This window comes from Pipra filicauda, unplaced genomic scaffold, assembly GCF_003945595.2.
Source record: "Pipra filicauda isolate LSUMZ 115617 unplaced genomic scaffold, ASM394559v2 scaffold392_size659746_pilon, whole genome shotgun sequence".
NCBI lineage: Eukaryota > Metazoa > Chordata > Aves > Passeriformes > Pipridae > Pipra > Pipra filicauda.
The window spans coordinates 430,477-452,519 of record NW_024104523.1 but is presented as its reverse complement, the minus strand read 5'-3'; the positions used below and the strand labels follow the sequence as shown (position 1 = coordinate 452,519).

Sequence of the window (22,043 nt, the reverse complement as noted above, 5' to 3'; positions counted from 1 at the left end):
GAATTCTTGTTATAAGTAAAAAAAGAAACCCAAAGAGAAAAGAATAAAAGTTGACACCTTTTTGGTCAAAACAGCACTTCCCACCCTTGATCCATGGATGGCTGGCAAGGTTATAAAAGTCTGTAGTTGGTCTGGTGAAGCAACTCTTTTTAAAAACTCTCTATTCAAAGTTGAACAATACAAGTGTAAGTGCTCCAAAAGGCATAAAGAAGGTTGTCAGGTTCTTTGCCATGGTTTGGGAGCCTCAGAGCAGAAGAGCATGGATTGCATATCTTTTTCTGTATGACAAGCTACAGTGAGCTGAACAAAAAGTGATGGACTTCCCGAGCAGGGTGAACACCTCACACATTAATGTCAAGTAGAAGAGACCTGAGTGAGCCAGAACCACTGAGGCTACTCTGCTATTGCACTGCCCTTTTCACAAGCACACGCTGAGGGTACCTGCTCATGGATTCACTGAACATCCTGGGCTGGTTGCTGGTGCTTTTTTTCCACCTCTCTGCTGTCCCCCACTCGCATTTCAGGGCTCCACCTCACTGCTGTGCATGCACTTAGGATGGCACTTCCAGGTGTAAAACGAGCCTCAAACACAGGGAGAGACAACACTATCCATTAGGCAGTGAAACAGCAGGGCAGGGCTACAGACCTGTCAATGCAAGTGCTGTGCAAGCCTCTGCTTCCAAGTCTTGTGAAAAACCATCCTTCCCCTCTACTTGGAAGGAGGACCCAGAAGGGGAGATGCAGCTGGAGAAATCTGTTCAGTTTGGGCAGGAAGGAAAACAGGAATGTGTTTGCTCTCCCCTATACAGGTCACTTTTGAAAACCCCACTTGTTCTGACATTGTCCCAGGCAAGGAGCAGACAGAGCACAGCACCAGATGAGAGCCACATGCTGAGATCAAGTGGTGAGAATCTTTCCTGTGTCTTTGCATTGCTCCCGCAGGGCACCTGAATACCAGAGACTTGTGAGCAAAGAATTTACCTTCTCAGTATGATCACTCTTGAGATTAGCACAGAAACAGAACAATAATATACATTTTAGCTGTCCCCTTGTTACCTCCTCACATACCTTTGAGTTCTTCAGAATCTTCTCAGTTGTTGACAAGGAAGTTCTCCTTTAAAAGAACAGAAAAATATGTTTTGTTACTGTCTTCACCGGGTTGTGAGATATACAGAATTCCTAATAAGACCATCCCCTCTATCCCTATAAAGAAGCTATGAACAAGCCAAGAGCCTGTGTCTTTTCACCTGCTTCATGAGCTACATTTTGGAGATTTTCAGGACTTGTGCAGCTGGGAGATGGCTAAAACAGTGCTAAGGAGGGGCACAGATCTCTGGGTTTTGCAGCCGCAGCACCCACGGAAAGAAGCCCTGACATGGATGCTGGCAGTCGTGGGTGAGCCTTCTTTCAGAGGAAATGGAGATGTGCTGGGAACCTCCCAAGAGAGCAAAAGAATGCTTCCAGACAGTCAGGTGGAGCAGCCTGCTGGCTCCATCAACCTGACGGACTTGGCAGCCTCTCCTGCTCCGGCTGGCCAGGATCCTGGAGTCTGCAAAGCTGCAGGCAGAGTTACTGAATTATTGGGAGAAAACAGATACCTGCATAAGCTTATACACAGTCACACACTCACACACACACATATAACCACACACATACATTTATACATATCACGGAGTAAGCCTGCAGGATATATGAACTCCTGGCACGACTATGCCTTATCCTATAATGACTAAGCTGTCTCTGTTAGGCGTATTAACTCTGCAGGAGAGCTCTGAGATCTTCCTGGACAAGATTTAAAGATGCATTTTTATTAGCTTTTGTAGAAGAAGCACTGACTAAAAGCTCCAGAAGCTTGCCCAACAACCTCACATTCCCTGGGTTCCTCTAAGCCTGAGTCCTCGAAGTCTTTATGTAGCAGAGGCCAAATCCCATTTCCAGCTCCAGTCTCGGCACCAGCCTCTCTTCAAGGCTCTCCACTTCTTCAGCCCAGAGCTGCTTACGTCAGCAGTAGTTGGCCAAGAGAAAAACAGAACAATACAGCCTTTATAGATTAGCAATATTTCAATTTACTGTAAATGATGCAGTATATAACACAGCTCAGAGGAGTAATTTGTCATTCTTTCGGATCCTTGCTCTCCTTTCTCTTCTTTCTTCACCTCCCCCTTTTTCATTTCTCCTCTCTTCCACTTCTATCTTTTTGCCTCCTTTTCTCTCTCCTTTCTGCATTTCCTCCCTTCCAACAGATCCCACCATTGTTCTGTTCCAATCTCTACCTCTGTGTTATCTGCTAAAATCACTGACAACAGAACATCTAAGTGGAGATGCATTCCAGTGTCCTGGAAAGGGATGCATCAAGCAAAGAGAGCAGGACTTGAGGGAATGGAGGACTGGGATATGCAAGAAGAGTTAGAGGCAGGAAAGACCTGGGATACATCCACTGGTATAGGCAAAGTAGAGAACTCACCCCCAGCAGTGGCTAATAGAATTGTCTACAGCACTTCTGCCTAGAACTGTCAGTCCAAGAAAAATTATATATCATAGCCATAAGGAGAAAAGTAAATAGAAGTGTTTCAGCTTTGGAGTGTTGGATATTTGATCTTATCTGGAACGAGTGTGTGTGTCCATGTGTGCATACATCACTGTTTTTATTTTATTACAGAGTGCTGTTATGCAACTTCCCTTCCCATTTTGCATAAATCTTCCTTTTCAGACATGTGGTCACTGGTTTAGGGAATATTTACTGTGAAATGCCTCCGTTTTTGCAGACCCAACTTTTCTTGGTTTCATTCTCGGGACTACACGGCACAACCAGAGCCTTTGCCACAGATGTTCCAGACATTGCTTTTAAAAAAATTATCCTGACCAAAATTGGTGCTTTGGCCCACGTGAACTGCTAAACATCATCACAAAGCAGCAATTAGTCTGTAAGTTACTTAAGATCTTTGCCTCCTCAAACCTTAATGTTTAGGTCACATGGAAAAGTGCACTTATGGACACAAAACCAGGTTGCCATATTTGTTCAAACTCATCTTTGGTCCTCTTCCAAAAGCCAACCTCCCAGCTGACATTTGAGGTGTTGCTCACCTTACTTGGATGCCTGCTCAACGAAGGAGAAATCCCTTCTCCACTGCAAGTACAGGCCTTCCTCAATTCCCTCTAGAATTTAGGCCTCCAAAACTCAGGAGTCAGACTCCTCCAGTGCTGCAAAAGCCCAAGTTCTCCATGGACAGTCCATCTGCAACACAAAGGAGCTGCTTCTCCCAAGCCAGGACTCAGAAGATGCTGTGCAACCTAGCACAACTCCACTGACCCAGCGAGTTCCTGTTCTAGCCACAAAGGAACTCTTTGCCTTGCTAAGTTCTTTTTCTCTCAAGGTCACCTGACAAACAAAAACACTTTCAGAGAAGAAAACTCCCTTGAGCTCATCCCTTCTGTTCTTGGGATGGATGCCAGCCCAGGTTCCCCTCAGCTCCTTCCCAGCCACACAGACAATAGTTCTTCACCCCTCATTATGCATAAAGACAAGCTTCCAGGTGCCAGATGAAAGCATGAACACACATGCACTTCCTAGTATTAAAGACATTCTGCAAAGCATGGAAAACCTTCAGGACAGTCAGGAGAGAGAGCAACAGACAAGATGAAACACTCAGTCTGCATTCCCAAGGCCTTCAGTGCACTGAAAGCTCTGCAGCCTCTCCCCTTTCCTTGGGATTTGGCTGCCTGTGCTACAGGCCAGCTCTGACACAGTGCTACTGGGATCACACTGCTGTGAAAAACAATGGCAAATACTGACGAGCAGCCTTTACAGGGCCCTTCCCCACTTCCCATGGGAGCTGGCTTTGAGCTTGGGCTCTTGGTCCTCTATGACCTATGCTCATCCACCTTGCTGATCCTCATCCTGGATGTGGGGGGAGAGGTGTTCCCTATTGTCCGTGGAATCAATCAGATCCAGGAGCTGGTGTCCACGCCCTTGCTGCAGTGCACTCCCCCTGCCTACTCAACACCAGGACAGGCAATTCAAGCACACTGGTCCCTATCACAAATGAGTGATGATCTTGTTCTTCAGGCCACCTTCTCAGGTTGGAACTGGCCCCAGGCACAACTGTTCATGACACATCTCCAGGACAGGAGAAAGCTGGAGATCATACTGCTGCCTTTTAAAAGACACAAACAGGGAAACGTGCCAAAGTAAAATCACAGGGAACTTAATTTCACCGTCATTCTTCCTAAACTCACAGGGCTCTTTGTGCCAACGTTGTATTTTGCATCATGTTTCCTTTCTTTACAGTTTTCTGTTCAGCATAAAGTGATATGAGAGCACAGAAACCCATCACTGGAGACAGTGAAAGCCTTCCTGGATCATCTGTTTCAGAGCAGGTCTCTATCTATCCCCCAGTTTTCACTTGCTGTAAAGTTACCCAGCCATATGTTTGCAATTAAAGTCTCAGTTCCTCACAGGCTCATGGCAAATAGTCTGCTTCACCTGGGTCACATCTCTAAAGGGAATTCCCCCAGACTGGATTTGCAGGCCATATTCGGTGGCAGCTCTGACACAGGTATTAGCCATAATGGAATCCATGTCAATTATGAGTTCATCCATTCGTTTTCCTATCCAGGCCTCCCACTCAAATTTCAGAGATCTCCTTCTAAAATGCAACTTGACCCATTTTGGAACAGAGAGAGTTCCTTAGTCACTCCATTTGAGACCAATTAGGCTGTTTGATTTGGGATCCTTTATCCCTCAGTGCTCTTAGCCTGTCTGTTCCAATAAATGTTGCAAAAAATCCCAGTGTCTGAAATCCCCGCAGGCTTCATGGACCCTATTTCCTACCCAGTAACTGCACTCCTTTCACTGACCTGAGTCAATCACAGACTCTGGGGTTCCTTTGTCTGTACCAGCTCCATTTCCTTGAAATGCCCTTCAAATTTATGCCCATGGTGGCCATGAGGATGAGAAGGAATGACTGACTTGTAATGCTTTCTCCTGGCTCAAGAGCTTGGAGCAATCTCTTTTGCAGAGAACCCACGATGTGAACACGCTCTAAGAGTTCACTTTTAATCGACCTCCCTGATTTGCTTGAAATATTGATCAAATCCTAACTGCTTCCTTTCCAACCACCTGATGGATGGTCCACTCAGCCCATGGGTTTGGGGAGAATTCCAGCTTTCAAAACAAGGAAATCACAGATTTGCTGTGATTATTGGAGCTCAAAGCTTTTGTTTTATGTGTCCTTCCCAGATGTTTCCAGCCTCTCATGTCCCTGTAGACAAGTCAACGGTGCAGATTCAAGGCTGAAAAAGGAAACAAGGTTGCAGGTTGTGAGAAGACATCTACCTGCTTTAATTCAGCAGTCTTTAGAAGTTCTCCCCGTGTTCCAATCCAGAATAGCCTGCAAGGTTTGTGAAATCAGGGTGCAACCACAGTACAAAAATAATTTAAACCCAATATAATGTAGACCTTTGACTGAGGAATGAGCCTGAGCACATATTTAACTGTCATCACAAAGAAGATGGCTTTCCTCATTAGGTGCTCAGATGAATTGTTAGAGGAGAAGGGCTGGAATTGGCTCTTCTCTCCTGAGCCTCTGGGAATGACCCTGAACTTTCTGTGAGGGAGGTGTGTTTCAGAATCCAAACTTGAACCTGACTCTGAAGTTGGCCACTCACCCCCTCTGCACACAGCAGACCCATCCCAGCTGAAGGCCTCCATGGCCTTGTGCTACACTGGGAGTTCAAAACCCAGATCTGGATTTTGCAGCCAGGGATCATCTCCGACTTTCCCGGCTTCAGAACCGCAGTTCCACTTGCTTTATGTTACTTGCCTGTTGGCTTTGTGGGAAGAAACAAGTATTATTATTTAAAAACCCAACCAGTAACAATCCAAAAGACAGCAATGCTGTCCCAACAACATTCCTCCTTGCGGGGCAAGGAAGAAGACAACTAAGCACAGCAGTACCCACATCCTTAGCCCTTTGGGCCTCACAGCATTTTCCTCCTCTTTTCTCTGCCTTTGTTTTGGGAGTTTTATTTCAATTTTTATCACTTTGGCTCGTGCTGCCTGAGAGGCAGGGACCTCCTCGGTGTTGTTGAAGTGTTTACTCAAGACTGGAGCACACCCAAGAGGTGGGTTTCAAGCGCCTGAAACCCCACACCGTGGATGTTTTGCAGAGGGGGTGGCTGCAGCTGGCTCTGCACAATTTGCCCTTGGGGACAGGTTTGCCTGATGGGGTAGGAGGGGTGCTGGGAGTAAAGCAAGTCATCTTCATCCTCCTTCTCTGTCTGGTATTTGGCTGTGGAGAAGTCGTTGTGCTGCAAGATAGATTCTGCCCCTATTCTGGATGATCTCCAGGCTCCCAGCAGTGCACAGGAACAGTGATCCTTAGGTTTCCTGAGCCTACAGCGCTGCCTGCTCCGGGAGCCCTCCCTGCACATCCTGAACCCAGGAGCTCTGATACCACCCCATGGAAACCAGACCTCCAGGCCTCCGTGTCTTGCTCATGCTGCGAATGAAGGCACACAAATCCCCCACTCCTGCAGCCTTGTAGGAGCAGTTTGGGATCAGCTCTTCAGTGGTACATGACAGTCTAAGCCCAGGACACATAGGCTTTGAAAAAATCTTTAGCACTGCTACTTTTTATGGTAGGTTGCATAAAACTTTTAGATCCAAAAAAAGCAACACAGTGTTCAGCTCATCCCTGTCCTCCTTGCCATCATCATCCTTGCACAGCCTTTTGAACTTGGATTAAGGCCTGTGAACTATGCAGAGCCTTCCTCCTAGACAGGACCTCTCCACACCAGGGAATCTATTCTGCAAGCAGCTTCATCCTGCTTTCCTCCATTTTTATCCTCTGTTTCCATCCTGAAGTCTTCTCTGTTTCTCTTCATTGCTACCTGCCTTCCTCTTCTTTCTGGTCCTCCAGATCATGAGCTTTTTCTATGATTTTGAATTCCTTTGCTCTTAAAGAGTGGATAAAAACATTTCATATTGGTGATAAGGTAATATTTTAAAAACAAACTTCTCATAATCAAACGGTATTGACAGATATATGAGCACATGTTCCACTTTGACACTGATTTTCTGGCACATTAAAAAAATATATTGGAAAATACAGAATTTCAGAACACTTGAAAACCGTGGAAACAGGACTTTCTCATGTTATGAAAATGTTTCATTTTGGGGAAAGACTGGGTTTTCTTTGCTTTTCTTTTCTCCAGAAAAAATACTCAAAACAGGTACTTTTGAATGTTTGCACAAAAAAATAACATGTCTTGTTTAAAAATCTCCTAGTGAAAAATGCCCGGTTGGTCCCGGAGGTGGGTTCATTCCATGGTCACAGTCCCTATTGATGGTGGTGAGGTTGGTTACGCTTGGTTAAGAGGCACAATGAAGAACTAACAAACATCCTTTGCTGTTCTGTGCCTGTCCCAGCTCTCCTCCCCCCGAGCTCCGATCTCTTGCTAGGAGGGAACGTGGTTATTTGTTATTGGTTTTGCACCGACCATGGAGCCTCATTTCTTAGGCAGCCTCCCAGGACAACCCCAGGTTCTTCTGTGCAGATGAAATATGGCTCTGTTGGTGCATGCTGACGGGCCCTCTCCATGGGCAGCTTGCAAGGAAACTCACCCGTGGCATTCTGGCACCATTCGGAGCCCATTAGCTCTGCCCCTGCTGCTCCTGCTTCCTCTGGCATTTTCAATGTTACCGTGGAATGAGGAGTGAGCCCCAGAAGAGGCACACACCTAGAAATATGGCACTTGTCCTGCTGCTGCTAATAACTACTGACACTTGGTTTTCCACACCTCCAAAGAGGTGAATTGAGTTTTCTTTGTTGTGCAGAAGAGCTCAAGATCAACCATCAGAGTGAATGGAAAATGAATTCTGGTCATAAATGGTTCCAAGGCTGCACCTTTGATACCGTAGCTTAAGTCCATCTGCCCAAACAATATTGGCTTTCTTCCCACTGCAGTTTTCTGTGCCTCCAAACCTCACTATTGAAATCAGGAAGCAGGCACAAAATGGAAGAAAAGAAATGAAAAGAGAAAAAGGAACAAGAAACGTGACACAATTTTACTGTTTCTCTAGGTTTTGTTAAGCTTTCAGGTGCAGTTGACTCACTGTGCTAGAAACTTTTCTGTAATCAGATGGGCAAGGAATATAACCTTGAAAAACAGAAAAACTGAGAGGTTTTGCATAATCACACACAACTTGTGCATCAGCCTAAACATCCCTTCTTCAGCAATGGCTTTGTTCTCCATTCAAACTTTGCCTCCCAGGCATTGCAGACATGGAAGCCAAGTGGTCTTTGGTCATGCCTGCCAAGAGTTTGGCTCAGAGCAGATCCCTTGCTGCACCATGAGGCCCCAGCAATGTCAGCTAACACAGCATGTCCGAATTCCTGATCTCACTTGCTGGTGCAAGTCATTGGGAGTCCACTGCTTTCCGTGGGGCCAGGATTTCACACACTGGATTTGAGCTGCCACTGAGTTCAAATGCCATTCCTCTCAGTGTCAGGACTAAAGCCCTCCCAAAGAAGCCACGAGCGGCACTAAGGAAATCCAGAAATCTCAGCCTTTCCAAAACCAGCGGAGGAATTTTCCCTTAGTAACAAACCCCTCAGCATCTTTTGTTTTGGAAAGTATGATAATGTTTCCATATATTTTTTCCAAAATGCAGCCCTCAGGATCCTCATGTTGCCCTGATGCTGAGAAATCCCCTTGCTTTCCGCAGAAAAAGGGCGGCCCACAGAGTGTTTGAAAGATGGCAGCATCCTCAAGCGTCCCTAAGCCTTGTTATCCCTTTTTTGATCCCAGGTTCCCAGGGCTTCTTGCCAGGTTGTTGGGGTCTGGCATCTCTGGGGGCTTTGTCTGGATTCTGGGGCAACACTCAGAGTGTCTGTGGGCTTCCTGTCCCACAGCAGGACTGAACACGGCACAGGGGCCCCAAGCCCTGGAAAACCAGGCAGCCGGCTGGCAGGAGCACAGGCTGCGCTCCTGCAGACTCGTGACTGGACTCACCAAAACAGAACCACTCCCGAGGACTTCAGCAGCAATGAAGGACTTCCTGACAACAAGGAAAGATTTCCATTAGCAATGCCCCAGACAGTCCCAACCTGGAGTTCCCATGGTGTTCTGGCAAGGTGAGAAAGTTCTCGGCGCAGCCCAGGAGCTCAAGAGCTCAAGGCTCAGGAACCTCCCCCAGGGCTGTTGCTGGGTCGACTGGGACCCTTTCCAACCCTCTGCCTCCCCAAGGCCTGGGGTCAGCTCTTGTCATTCTGGCTCCCTCCATACCTCTCTGCAGGAATGCTCCCTCCTAGGAAATGAGTCACACCTTACAGAGAGGCTGAGGAACCCTCTGGAGGTGCCTGTCTGTGGGGTCAGAAGGAAGGAGATGCTTGTGTCTGCCAATGCTACGTCTTATCCAGGGGCTGTGCCGACCCCAGGTGATCAGAGGGTGCCTGGCCCCTCCAGCCCACTGTGCAACAGCCTTTTCCCTCTCCAGCTTTTCCCACCTCCCCGTGTGCCGGTGCCTCAGTGTGTGCTGGCACATGAACGGCACAGAGGGCGGGTGGGTCCCCATCAACAGGGCCAGACCCACAGTTTGAGCTCATCCCAGATGGTCCCCACGCTCCCCCAGCAGCAAGGAGAGCACGTGGGCGGCAGCCATGGCGTAGGGAAGGGAGTTTACTTCCCAAAACCCCACAGCTATCCAATAACAAAAAGTGACGGGGCAGGAACCCCTCCAGGCATCTCGGGTGGGATTTTAATGCAGCATTCAGGCAAAATCTTTGTTCCAGGTTTTGCCTGGAGTTTATTTCTTAAGCACATAGACATCCAAGCCTGGGCCTCCAGCCCCCTGGCTTGTGCAAGAGCTCTTTTGCATGTAAAGTCCTCATGTCCACGTTCATTTCTGTAGCATATGGTGGGCTCTGCACAAGGCCTGGCAGAAAGAAATGGCACAAAATCTGTTGATAGATCATCTGTGGAAGGCCTGAACTCCAGCCAAGACAGATAAAAATAAAAGAAATTAAAATAGTTGTGTGTGTGTGTGTTTTATGAAGGGAACATTTATATTTTTAAACTAGGAGTAATTGTATTCTGTATCTGAAATGGCATCTGAAAGTGATTTAGTGGAACAATGTGGTTTCTGATTGGTGCTTGAACTAGTTCCAAAACATTTTTTATAATAAGCATCATAAAGATCCCAATTATCTGATCCTTTTTCCTAACATGGTCAGAGAGGATGTTTCCAAAGAAACGGCTTTTGGGTTGGTTTTTTTCCCCCTTTGTGACACTGATCCTGCAAACATTTACACACAAGGCTTAATCCTCTGAGTAGTCCCAGAGAATTGAACCAAGGCAGCTCTCAGCAGCAAAGCTAATCACAAAGTAAACTACTAATGTTCAGATTTGCTAATCAGGGCAATCCATAGCCTTTCAGGGAAAGGTCTGCTTGTTATTCCGAGAGCCCTCAGGATGCATTTACGATTCAATAAAGGAGGCCCCAGCATTACCAAAATAATTACTTACTCAAACAAGCCTATAAAACTCGAGGACTGCCCCAAATAAAAGGAGGCTTCCCCCCCTCCAGTTTAATAACATAAATCTAGTGAAATGCATCTTGCTGCCATAAAATCGGTTCTACATGCCTTGGAAAACACTGATTTACTAAGTGGGCAGGGAGGTCAGATCCTGCTAGAGACTTGGAAAGCTCAACATATGGAGAGAAGTTTTAAAACTGAAAGTTTTGTCAACCCACAGAAATGGAGAGCAGTTCATATCTCAGCTTGTAACTTCACTCTCCAAAATAAGATGCATAAAATTCTACAGATTAAATTGAGCCATTCTGATGACTAGTCAGTAAAGGGGATAAACAACGACCCAAAAACTCACTGTCTGTCCCAGAGTGGGCACTGTCCCTGCCTGCAAAACTGGCTTTACATTGGGAGCTCCCCCCTTGCTCTGGGACCCTGCAGGAGGGCTGGCTGTCACATCCTGGGCACTGCCTTTCCCAGGCAGCCCTCACGAGCCTGCAGGCACAACTCCAGCACCCTGCAGCACCCCAGACCTCCAGCCAGGAGCACTGCAGGGCAAGGCCAGCCATGGATTAGGATGGTACAGTTAGGAGCAGCAACAGGGACTGCTATAGGACAGATGATTTCTTCCTGACAGAGACAAGAGTCTCTGCCTTCTTAGAAACATCTTTTCCACTTTTCACCCTGCAAAAAAAGCCTTTCTTTCCTGAACTAACTGGCTTTGGCTACATCCTTCCTGCCACGCACCACAACAGGGGAACCACAGGCCATCCTGGACATCAAGTTTCTGTTCTCCTTTCCAACACCACCTCGATTTTCCTGTTTTGAGCAACATGGGATTTAAGGTGCTGCAGAGGACAGTTGGGTGCCACCCCAATACCGCAAGTGGTGACTAAAAATCTGCAGAGGTTCTTGTGTTGAAAAAGGCCGTGTATGACATTGCCCCCAGGGTCCTCTTTCTCCACTGGAAGAAGGAAACTCTCCTCTGTGTAACAAAGAAGAAATATTCAAGCAGGGAGCAAAGGGAACTACTAGGCAGTTGTCCTCATTCAGACTAGCCATAGTTTGGGAAGGTGTGACGGATTAAGCAGCCTGTTTAGCCTCACACAGCAGGGCAGCCAGAGCTCCAGCAGTGGGTTTGCATTTGTAGTCAGGAGGAATAGGAAAACAGCTTTAAAAAATGCCAACTGACTTCTTGTGGGTATGAGCTGCTAGAGACCATAAACCACTCCTCACAACACGGTTCCACACTCTCTGCAGCCTCACGCTGAAGCCGACTGTGGTTTTGCAGCACTTCAGCCCTATCCCGCACCCACCTCACCCATGAAGTGCTGTCAGACCACTCCTGGAAGGTGCTCAACCCGTGCAGCCCCCAGCACTATGCACAGGTAGTTAGGCTGAGTGTTTGGGTGGACCTGGAAGTGTCACCTAAGTGCAGCAGCCACCTCACTATCAGGCTGCCTCTGGTCCCTTGGATCATGATCTGATGATGTGTGAACACAGAGGTGGCCAGAAATAAATAACAGAAGATGCCTTACTCCCCTGAGCACCGAGGCTCTCGTGCCAAGAAATATTCTCGCTTCTCGCTGCTTCTTTTTGTGGTGGTTTTCCTGAGACTGAAAACGCTCCTTCACTGCAGAAAGATGCAAAAAAATTCCTGCTGACCTCAGCATTGAGTTTCATCTTTTTGAAGCTTTGTTGCGCCTCTAAGATAATTTATGAGGTGTCAGGATTTTCCGACCACAAATGTCTTGGACGAAAACCGTTTTTACGCTACAGATGCCATGAAAGAGAAGCAATTTCAGTCTGTTTTTTCTACAGCACTGTCTGTGTCCACAATGAAACATGGGTTCAGAGCTCCTGGAGATTATTTGTGTAAGAGTTGTCCAGGCCAGCGCTCCACTGAGACTCAGGCTGGGTCTGATTCCCCACCTTTGCCTCATTGCCCTGATCTTCTCTGTTGGGAGGGGAACTCCCATTTCCTGGTGCTGTGCCACGAAAACACGAGCTTGCCAAGTTATTCTCTGTATGTGTGTTTGTGTGTGTATGTGTTGAACAAGCCAGAAGTACCAGAAGTAAAAAGATCCACTAAGAAACCACATTTTTCAACATCCACAAGGATCCCCAGATTTCTCGTCTGTGGATTTCTCTTCCCCGTGCTTTACATTTTCGAGGGGAAAAAGGAAACCAACAGAAAAACACAAGAACCCAGCTTAGCCGCCTCTAATCCAGTATGCACCTCAGTCTCCATGAAAGTGTTCTTGGGACGACAGCAGTATTTCCCTTGGCTGGGATGCCCAGCCTCCTGGCTCCTCTTGAGCTGCAGAGCTGTAGACATTCCGCTGAGTAGTTTGCAACCCTGCCTGCCAGGAAAACCCAATGTCTCCGTGGAGAAATCTCAGCGGAGGAGTTTGATACTCAATCAGGGATGGAAAAGAAGGGAGTTTATGCCTCCCTGAGACCAATTCCTTCCCTAAAAAAATGTTAGAGCAAGAGGAAAAAAAGGGGAAAGGGATCATATTTATACAGACATGGGCCCAGACACGCCAGTAGTGTTGGTGTGTGGTGTATTCGTTTGTGTCAGGATGGGCCCAAGTCGTGGAGACTGAAGCCAAATGTCTGTTTAGGTCAGTGGGAGTCTATCAACCTTGGATCAGGCCTACTTTTGGGTCTGGAGCTGAACTTCCAAAAGGCTGGGCACGCTTGCATTTTCGGGGGGGGGGGGGGGGGGGGCTTGTTTTGGCCTGGTTTTGAGATAGGAACCAGCTGCAAATTTAGGCCTCCAAACATGTTCTAGGAAGGAGGTTATAAAGAGCCCCTTCTTGCCCAACACATTTATTCCCTGTGGGCCAGATTCTGACATCTTCATTAACACTGAGCAGAGCCTCACTCCAAGAGCAGTTACATTGATTTGAATGGGCCTATTCAAGGAGTCAGCAAGTACCTCATGTCAGCAAGGGTAGCACCATCTAAGGGTCACATCTGTTTGCTTCATTGGCATAAATGAGTTTTTTCTCCTTCCTGCTATTAGCACACACTGCTACGGAAAAAGCACATTGGGTTCCTTTCTTCCTGGCACCTCTTCAGCAAAATGCTGGTTGCAGATTGCTCCTTACTGCAAATTACAGGAGCTCTCAGCTTGTAGGTCCAAGAGCTAGAAAAATCCTCCCATGACAAAAGGAAGCTGTGATGAGGTCAGTTCCTTCCTGAGCATTTCTTTAAACACCTTTTGCCTGCTTTCCCTCCCAGACTGCAAAATAGTGCCCACACATGAAAGAACTGCCTACCAACACCTTTTTGTGGCCACCCCTTCCTAGAGGTGATTCTCCTGTGAGCCACAGTCATACTCAGTCACTTCCAATACCACATCTGCTCTTTTGGATTACTTTGACAGAACCAGATAAGGGACAACTCCTGTGACTGGTGATAGAGGCAAAGGACCTTCCAGAGTAGTGCCTGCGATGGACAGGATGTATCAGCCTCATGTCTCGCTACCCTGAGCTCTGAGACATCTCTGAAAACCAGCTTTGAACTGGACACTTAGGCTGTTGGAAAGCTGAATGAATCCCAGACTTAGACAATTGATTAGGTATACCTGATTCACACAACTTGGAAGTTGTGCTCCTCACTCACACTCACACTTCTGAAAACCTCACTGACAACACCCAACACCTGCACCTTCATTCTCTCCCTCCCAGGACAGTCACCAGCTCTTGGCCCTGCCTGTTTCAGAGATGACTAATTACAGGACAGCAAAGCAAAGCAAAATCCATCCCCTCTGGATTCTAACACCATAACCACAGCAGGACACCTCCTGGTCATGTGACTGAGGTTTGTCACAGGTAGATTTGCACTGTGATGTTAATATGGATCACCAGAACTATTTGCATTACACCTCCTGAGAAACAAGGCTGCTTAAACAGCGTGGCTGTGACTGTAAGGACAGGCCAGCCAGTGTCAGAGTCTCTTTCCAGTTGTGAAGAATACTAAACATGCAGCTCCCACAGGCCAGCATGTGCAGAATAAAGGCATGTGATTTTTTCTAGTGTCAACAATAGTCTAGTACCTGATAGTTGTGTGCAGTGCTGCTATGAACCCAAGCAATCTATATTTTCCTTACTGAAAAGGAGGGAAAAAAATCCCCACCCTTGTAACAGTCAGCTTTCCTCACCATTACCATCAGTTAGCATGATTTTTTAACTCATTCTGTATGAAACTCCTCCTTTCCTGCCATTTTTTCTTGGACTTATTCTACACAGTGTTCTCAGATATTACAAACAGGTATCCAAGAGTCTGCTGCTCTTCCAGCATGCACTTTAGAATTTCATGTGAGCAGCAAATTCTCTGAATCCCTGGTCTCCCTCAGAAAACTGACTCGACATTGTAATGAGAGTGACAGACTGTTGTTTGTCAAGAAAGACCTTCTGGGAGAGGTTAAGAAGATGATAACCTCTGCTCTTGTAGGTTCTACTCTGAATGGACTGATGAGCCAAAAACAGTTGCCAGTCCATGGAATTATAAGGTCTATAGGGGAACAGCTGCGTTCTGGAAAACTGCTGGCAGCAAAACTGGGATTATTGGTCATTTATAGGCTGGAAAGGATCACAGTGGCAGGACAAGGAAGTTGGCAGAACAGCTTGTTTGCACACATTTCACATGCAGGAATGATTTTTATATGAGCAAAAGTTCTTCAGGGGATGGGTCCTACTTAAGACTTGAGATCTGTGCCCACTTTAGAGGATGTGGAGGGATGGGATTCTGGTGTTAGTCCTGGTCTGATGTTCCCAGAGTCCAAAGACTTTGCAATGAAAGTTCTGAGTGAGCTGGAGACTAATATATGTGAATACAAGGAGTACTGAGGCACTTTTTGGAGATGCAGAGCAGGTTAAGCTGTTTTGTAAGATACAGCTAATGAAACACCATTGGTGCCCTGAGGAGAAAGGAAGGGAATTGTATTATTATTATTACAAATGCAGCCACTGAGGCATAAACAAAACAACTTGCAGAAAACCAGACAAAGGAGGTTGCTGCAGAATCAGCAGTTTCAACTCAGGTTTCCTGTGTCCCAAACTAGCACTTGAACCATCTCCCCTCTCTGTGAGAGAGAAACAAGTATCAGAGAGCAGAGTGAGTCTCGACATTTTTCTAGCCCAAGACAGAACTGTGTCCATTGTTGGGACTAGCCCCCTAGGAGGAATTATTTCTATTCAGTTTGTGTGTGTCACAGCCAGATAATGCACTGGGTGGTATTTCCCTCTCTTCCCCCAATCTTTCTCTTTTATGACCACATGACTTCACCCCCTGTGTGAGTGACAGTACCCATTAGACTAGACTCTGATGTAAACCAGCTGTGTGGAGAGAAGGGGAGGAAGGGAGTGGGGAACAGCAATTTAGAAAACAATTAAGAACATCAATTCCAATTCATTTGCTTGGCCAGGATAAGTAATTTCTAAGAGGTAACTTGATCTGCAGCGGACTGAGATTAAAGGCGAACTCCATTATCTCTAGTTTACAGTCTGGAGGAATTTGTTTTAACTGGTTACCAAGGAGGCTGCATGGGAAAAAAAAAAAAGGAAAAATAGAGAACTTTTGCCTAAAAATGTCTAAAAAATCCTCCTGATTTCTTCTTTTAAAGAGCACGCATGGATTTATGAACTCTCTGAGAGTATGGTTGATTTGCAAGGCAGGAGGAGCAGTTCAACTTTTGGAAATAGAATCCATGCCTGCAGGAGCTTGGAGGTGCATTTTATCAAAACCAATTATGCCAGTTTACACTGCTGTTAAGATTTTGGTGTAAAGACAGACTAGAAACATGAGACAGAAGCAGATGCAGCATTCTGCAGAGGAAGCAGCAGGATCTGGAGGAGAACACAGTGAGATGAGCACCAGGCAGCCCCAAGTGTTCTCCTTTGACACTGCTGCACTCTCTGCTGTGAAAGGCAATTCCCTGCACTGCTTTTCCACTGCCCTGAGTGAAATGGTGGTGAAACACTTGGACACCTCTCAGAGGTGCTGTGAGACTCCAGGAGTAAATACACCAATATCCCTTTGCACACTGAGAGTCTGAACCCAGGCATGCCAGAGCAAGGGCTTGTGACCCAAGAACACCAAGTGTTCTGTATTCACACTGGCATGTGAGATGATACCAAAAAGAGAGCATGTGAGTGGGAGAGCCACTGATTCTTTACCATGGAATTTCCCCCTCTAGGGCTCCCCCTTTCTACCCTCCTCAGGCCTCAGCACTTTTCACAACCCTGTGTCTCAGTTTTTGCCCCAACTCCTGCAGGCCTTGATCCCTCACTCTTGTTTTGTGAAATACAGTGCTGAAGTCAAGATTCCCTCCAACTCCAGACCATCAAAATGTTTCTTAGACCATTGGAGTTATCATTGGAAAACCCTGGTACTGCTTCTGAGCACGTCTCTCAAAAACTGCCACCATTGTGCTTGCAGGGACATAGAGGCCACAATGTGTCTCTGGATCTGCTGTGAGGAGCCCATGAGTGGGGTAAAAGCAGACATGGGAAAAACCAACTGTGAGCTGGCTCTAAGTTCGGAGTTGGCTTTGAATCTGTGTTTCCCTGGCTGGACACAAACTTTTACCTCTTCTGTGCAACTCTGTTTGTCTTAGGGACAAACCACATTTCTGCCAACATGAGACAGCCAGCCTGCACTTTATATAGCTGCATCCCTGTAAGTCAGCTAAGGCTCTGGGGTGATGTAACCACCTCAGTGGAAATAGGAGCTGAAGAATGTGATGTGATGAATTTTCCTGGACCACCAAATAAATTAAAAAGTAGGCTCCCAGCCCAGAAAGGTTGCCCTCCCAAATAAACACAGCCCAGCCTCCCTTCCTCACACACACTTACCTTCTTCCATACCAGGAAGCTGAGCTCCTCACAGACTCCATTACAGACCCAGAATGAACAGGTTCTTCCAGCCAGTCAGCATCTCCCATATGGTAATTGCTTTGGTGTGGGCATCTGAGAACAAGACACAACTGTATATACCAGAAATATTCTCTTTGCATAAACTTCTCAGTAGACGTACTTTTGTCTTGTTGCCAGGAAATGTATTTGGGGCCTCTTGCTAACTTCACATTTCTTTGATGAGAGGGGCATGGGCAGTTTGTTCCAATAGTTACAGGGGAAAAAACAATGAGAAGAACTGAGAAACTGGAAATCCCTCTCTAAGCACATCAGCTCATGTGACAGCACATGAGACCACCCTACTCCACCATCCTTCTTGTGACAGCCACACTTCTAAGGATTGGGAAAAAATGGGGAAAACTCATCTTGCAAATGTGCTTCTCCAGAGCAGGGAATGTCAAAGTAGACAACCTTACAAGCGGAGACCATTTATGCAGCACAATGCAGTGAACTCCAGGGTGAAAGAGGGGCCATTCCACAACCAAGAGGAATGAGCAATGTGGGGAATCAGGAAATCATCAAAACCGGTTGGTTGGGTGGGGCAGGAATTTAAGAAAGCAAAAATTGAAGTGTGGCCAGGAAACGTGAGTTAACACCTTCCCTCTGCCAAAGAACACCACTAGGTCTGTAGTGACAGTGAACGGCCAGGGCCAGGGCCTTGCTCTCACAATCGGTTCAAAAACCTGCAAAGTGGGACATGAACATTCTGTGCCCAGTTCAGGTCAGGATTGCTTTGCAGCATGAGACAGGGCATGTTGCTTCCCTCGGCCCCAACTCGTGTGTGTACCCTGGGTGAGTACTCACCTCCCTCCTGAGGCTCAGTAACAGTTTTTTAATGCCTGGTTCTCTTAAGAGGCAACATGGCCAAGACAGTGCAAAGTACTTTATTTTTGTCCTGGAGAAACCATCCTCCTCAGAGTCTCTCACTCATTAGGACACCAGCCGTTGTAATCCAAGCTCCTTTGATGGAAGGGGTAAGTGGGGAGATTGCCAAAGGGAGGATTAGCTGATGGATGTCTTGAGCTGCAAGGGTGTCTCATATGGATTTGTGCAGGATTTTCACCTCAGCTGGCCTGGCTGGAACTCCTGTCCTACCATACCAAGAGACTCACCTTGCAAGCCCTGCTCTGCCTCCAGCAACAGTGAGGCCCTGCCCAAGGGCTGGTTGCATGCTGTCATTGTCAGCTCCCTTGTAAAGGAAAGGTGCACAGCATGCCAAAGAAAACATAGCCCTAGTCTATGAAAAACTTACCTGCTGTACACACAAGGAAGGAGCAGCTTTGTCCAGAGGCAGGACTGATTCAGGAGGGATTCCCAACTTGGCTACTCAGTGATACAATGCTTGGGACCATTGTTTTCCCTTCCTCAGGATGGATTACTTTTGCTTCTCTCTGCACTGCACCCTTTGAGACCTATGAATGGAAGTGCTGTAAGCTACTTTGTGCTTTTAGGCCTAACCTTAAGTAAAGACATTTAGAAGGCACAGTTCCAAGACATAGTCCTAGACCATGTGATAGGCAGCAGGCTTCTTGCTATTCTCCAGGCAAAAGGAATAGCACAATCCCTGGTTTTCTCTTGTCTGTGACTCTGCCTCCTCCTCACCTTTGTCTTGATCTTTGTTTTCTGCCCCTGTGCTTCTATGGATACATCAGGCTATTTGTGTGCACTGTTTGTTAGGGGACAGAAAGGAAGGACAATCTGCAAAGGCCAGTTAGACCCACTTCTGCATTCTTGAGTTATGTGAGAATTTTCATTTTGAAAGAAAAGTTTTCTAAACCTCCACAGTAGAATTAAGCCTTAAAGAGTGTTAACTAAAAATACAAGATGATTATTTCCTGAAATGTCATTATTTGAAAACCATTATTACAATAGGGTGTGTGAGGATGAAAATAGTCCAGCCTGTCAACTCTCCTGCTTTCTACACCACCACATTTGCATTTCACACATGCTCAGCATGAGGCCATGTCTTCTTTCTGGCTCCTGATCCCAGGAGCCAGAGGCTGTTCTGTCCACTCTTGACAGCCAGGCAGGGTACAAAGTTGGATGGGAGCAAGGCACTCTGTGCTGCTGTGTGCTGCCAGCTGTCCCACAGGTTCTTTATCCCACAGGATTACAAACCCATCCATGGGAGGGTGTCCACTCTTTTGTCACAAGACCCAGTAGAGCAGGATATAAAAGTGCTTGTAATGTTATTATTTAGATGTTCCCTTGGGTTGTTTTCAGCAGAAATGTGAGTTGTTTGTTTTCCAGCAGAGGATCAGTTACAAAACCAACACCCAGCAGAAAGGCTTTTTTGAGAGCAGGGGCTCCCTTTACCACGTTAATTTCAGGGAAAGTTATTTGGGAGGAGGGAGGAAGTAGTTAAATCCTTGTTTACCATGCTGGAAACCCAAATCCCCTCGGTTTACACAAATAAGAGAGAAAATGGCTCAGTGGCCTGAGCTCAGGAGAGCTGGGTTTGTTCCCTGCTCTAACACATACAACTCTCTAAGGCCCCTCTTCCCTCAAGATGAGATCCAACTCATTTAACATTGGTCCCAGCTGAAGGCCAAATCACTCATCAGAAGTGGAAGACAGGATATTCCCAATGTCAGATTTGTCCAATAGCACTGGATGTACGGAAGTGTCTTGCAGAGGTACTGGCCTTGCTTCCCTGATTATTAAGCAGCTGTAACAACCCACTGGACTGAACAGCTGAAGTAAGACAAGATGAATGTCTGCTTTTTGGGGCTCCCATAGATGCAATGAAGCTACCTAGTCCTTCCCCACCTGCCAGTGGGGTGGAAAGGATCCATGTATACACTAATTATTACAGCCTGCTCTGATGCTGAAATGCTGGAGGACATAAAAGCCTGATCTGTAAGCAGATATATCTACCTGAGAAGGCAGTGATGGAAAGCAGTCCACTTGTTCCTAAATCCTTTCTGTTTGGTACACACACCTGTCCTGGCTGTTGTATGGCTGGTTTGGATCACCACGATGTGCTCAGCCATCTTTTGTCAGGTGATATTTCTCTCCTTGATGTAGAGATTGCAGTCTGTTGATGGAGACAGGATAATGCTGCCTGTGCTGAAAGAGCCAAAAAAAGAGATTATTAGTTCCTGGTCTCATCTACATTAGGGCCAAGGGTTTTCTCTGCCTAAGGAGATCAGAATTGTTGCATGCTGCAAACTGAAGGCACTACCAGACATCAACTGGGGATCTACAAGTCTGAGAATAGAGAATCCTATCCAAGCAGTGAAATGACTTGGGTTAGGGGTGAGAAAATACTCTCTGCTCAGGGTCCTTCTGCCTTGGCATCCAGACAGTCAGGGATGAAATACAGCCTAATCACAGGCTGTGACCACATCAGTGGCTCTACAGACACCATCCAACAGGAGCCTCCTCAATGGCCCTCATTTTGCCTTTGCTAAGTGGTCAGGGCTGCCTCTCTCACCAAATCAAGGCAGCCCAAATATGGTTCCTCTGGGAACTTTAATGTTTTACTGAATCACTTAGTTTCTCTTCATGATTGCTGCTTCAGAGTCTCAGTTGCCAGGATCCCAGTGGGGATTTTGTTGATGGGGGTTTATTGACTTCTTGTTACCTTGAAGTTACTGCAGTGCCAGGAGTAACAGGTAACTCCTGGAGTCTGTTTATTTTATGGGTTGGATTTTTAAGAGTTGGCCAATGGTACCCTCATTTTAGGAGAAGTCACTTGTTTATTTAGCAATGCACTCACATGCTGATCCATAAATAAAATCAGAGTGTTATTTAATAAGACCCAACAGAAGGTCAGCCCTGGTTCATTGGTAAACTGATAAATCCAGAGTGCAAAAAGCACCCCTCGGGAAACTCATCATGTCTATCTGAGGGAGGTATCAGCCAAATATCAGTGTGATTTTGTACTCCACAGAGTTCTCAGGAGTTTCGGTCCCTGTACCTTCTGAAAGGAAAATGCTAAAAGCTCCAAGATGGAGTCACTGCCAACAACCTTCACTTTGGACCTCTGAAGAGGCTTTCAGAGTTGTAAGATTTTTACAGCTGGGGCTGCAGTTCTGAGTTCTGCATCTGTGGGAGAAAGAACAGAATGCACTGAAGACTGGTCTCACAGCAGGGTCAAGGAATTCCCATACACTGGAGCTGAAATTCATCTCACCTCCTTTAAACACTCAAGTATTACTTGTCTGGACCTAAGACAGTCCTGTAGGCTTCTTCTACAGTTGAGTATATGGGATAACCATTGCAGGAGGGAAGAAGCCTTCTGGGAGGAGCTGATCTCTCCCCACTGACAATCATGGGAAGTCCTGACAATTACCTTAAGCTCATACAAGTATCTCTTAGATGTCCAAATTAGGCAAGAAGCATCTCACCCCTGGAGCGCCCTGTGATCATGTGCAGCCATAGAGAAGGGAGCCACAAGGTCCTCAGGTCATTTTAGATGATCCTGTGTAGCACATTACAAAATCCTCACATGATTGAGAGGCTTAAGATACAAGCAGCATTAATTCAAAGAGGCTGGGACAGATCTGAGTGGGTTTTACAAGCGAGACATGGCAGGTGTCACCCAAGGGATTTGCCATGGAGTCCTGGGTTGGAGCCAGGC

General features: G+C 46.5%; 1 protein-coding gene across 6 annotated transcripts in view; it reads right to left on the bottom strand.

Moving 5' to 3' along the window:
• The window catches only part of GORAB (golgin, RAB6 interacting), an 80,511-nt gene extending 60,080 nt beyond the window's left edge, over positions 1-20,431 (bottom strand). For 4 of the 6 annotated variants that reach the window (XM_027715395.2, XM_039385085.1, XM_039385083.1 and 1 more), the window contains exons 1-4: positions 20,336-20,431; positions 18,711-18,870; positions 17,399-17,512; positions 442-1,114 (exon numbers count right to left, since the gene is read on the bottom strand). The gene's annotated coding sequence lies outside the window, so the exon portion shown is untranslated. The remainder of the gene's footprint in view (positions 1-441; positions 1,115-17,398; positions 17,513-18,710; positions 18,871-20,335) is intronic. The other 2 variants (XM_039385081.1, XM_039385084.1) reach the window with 2 other exon arrangements.
• Between the last annotated feature and the right edge of the window lie 1,612 nt (positions 20,432-22,043).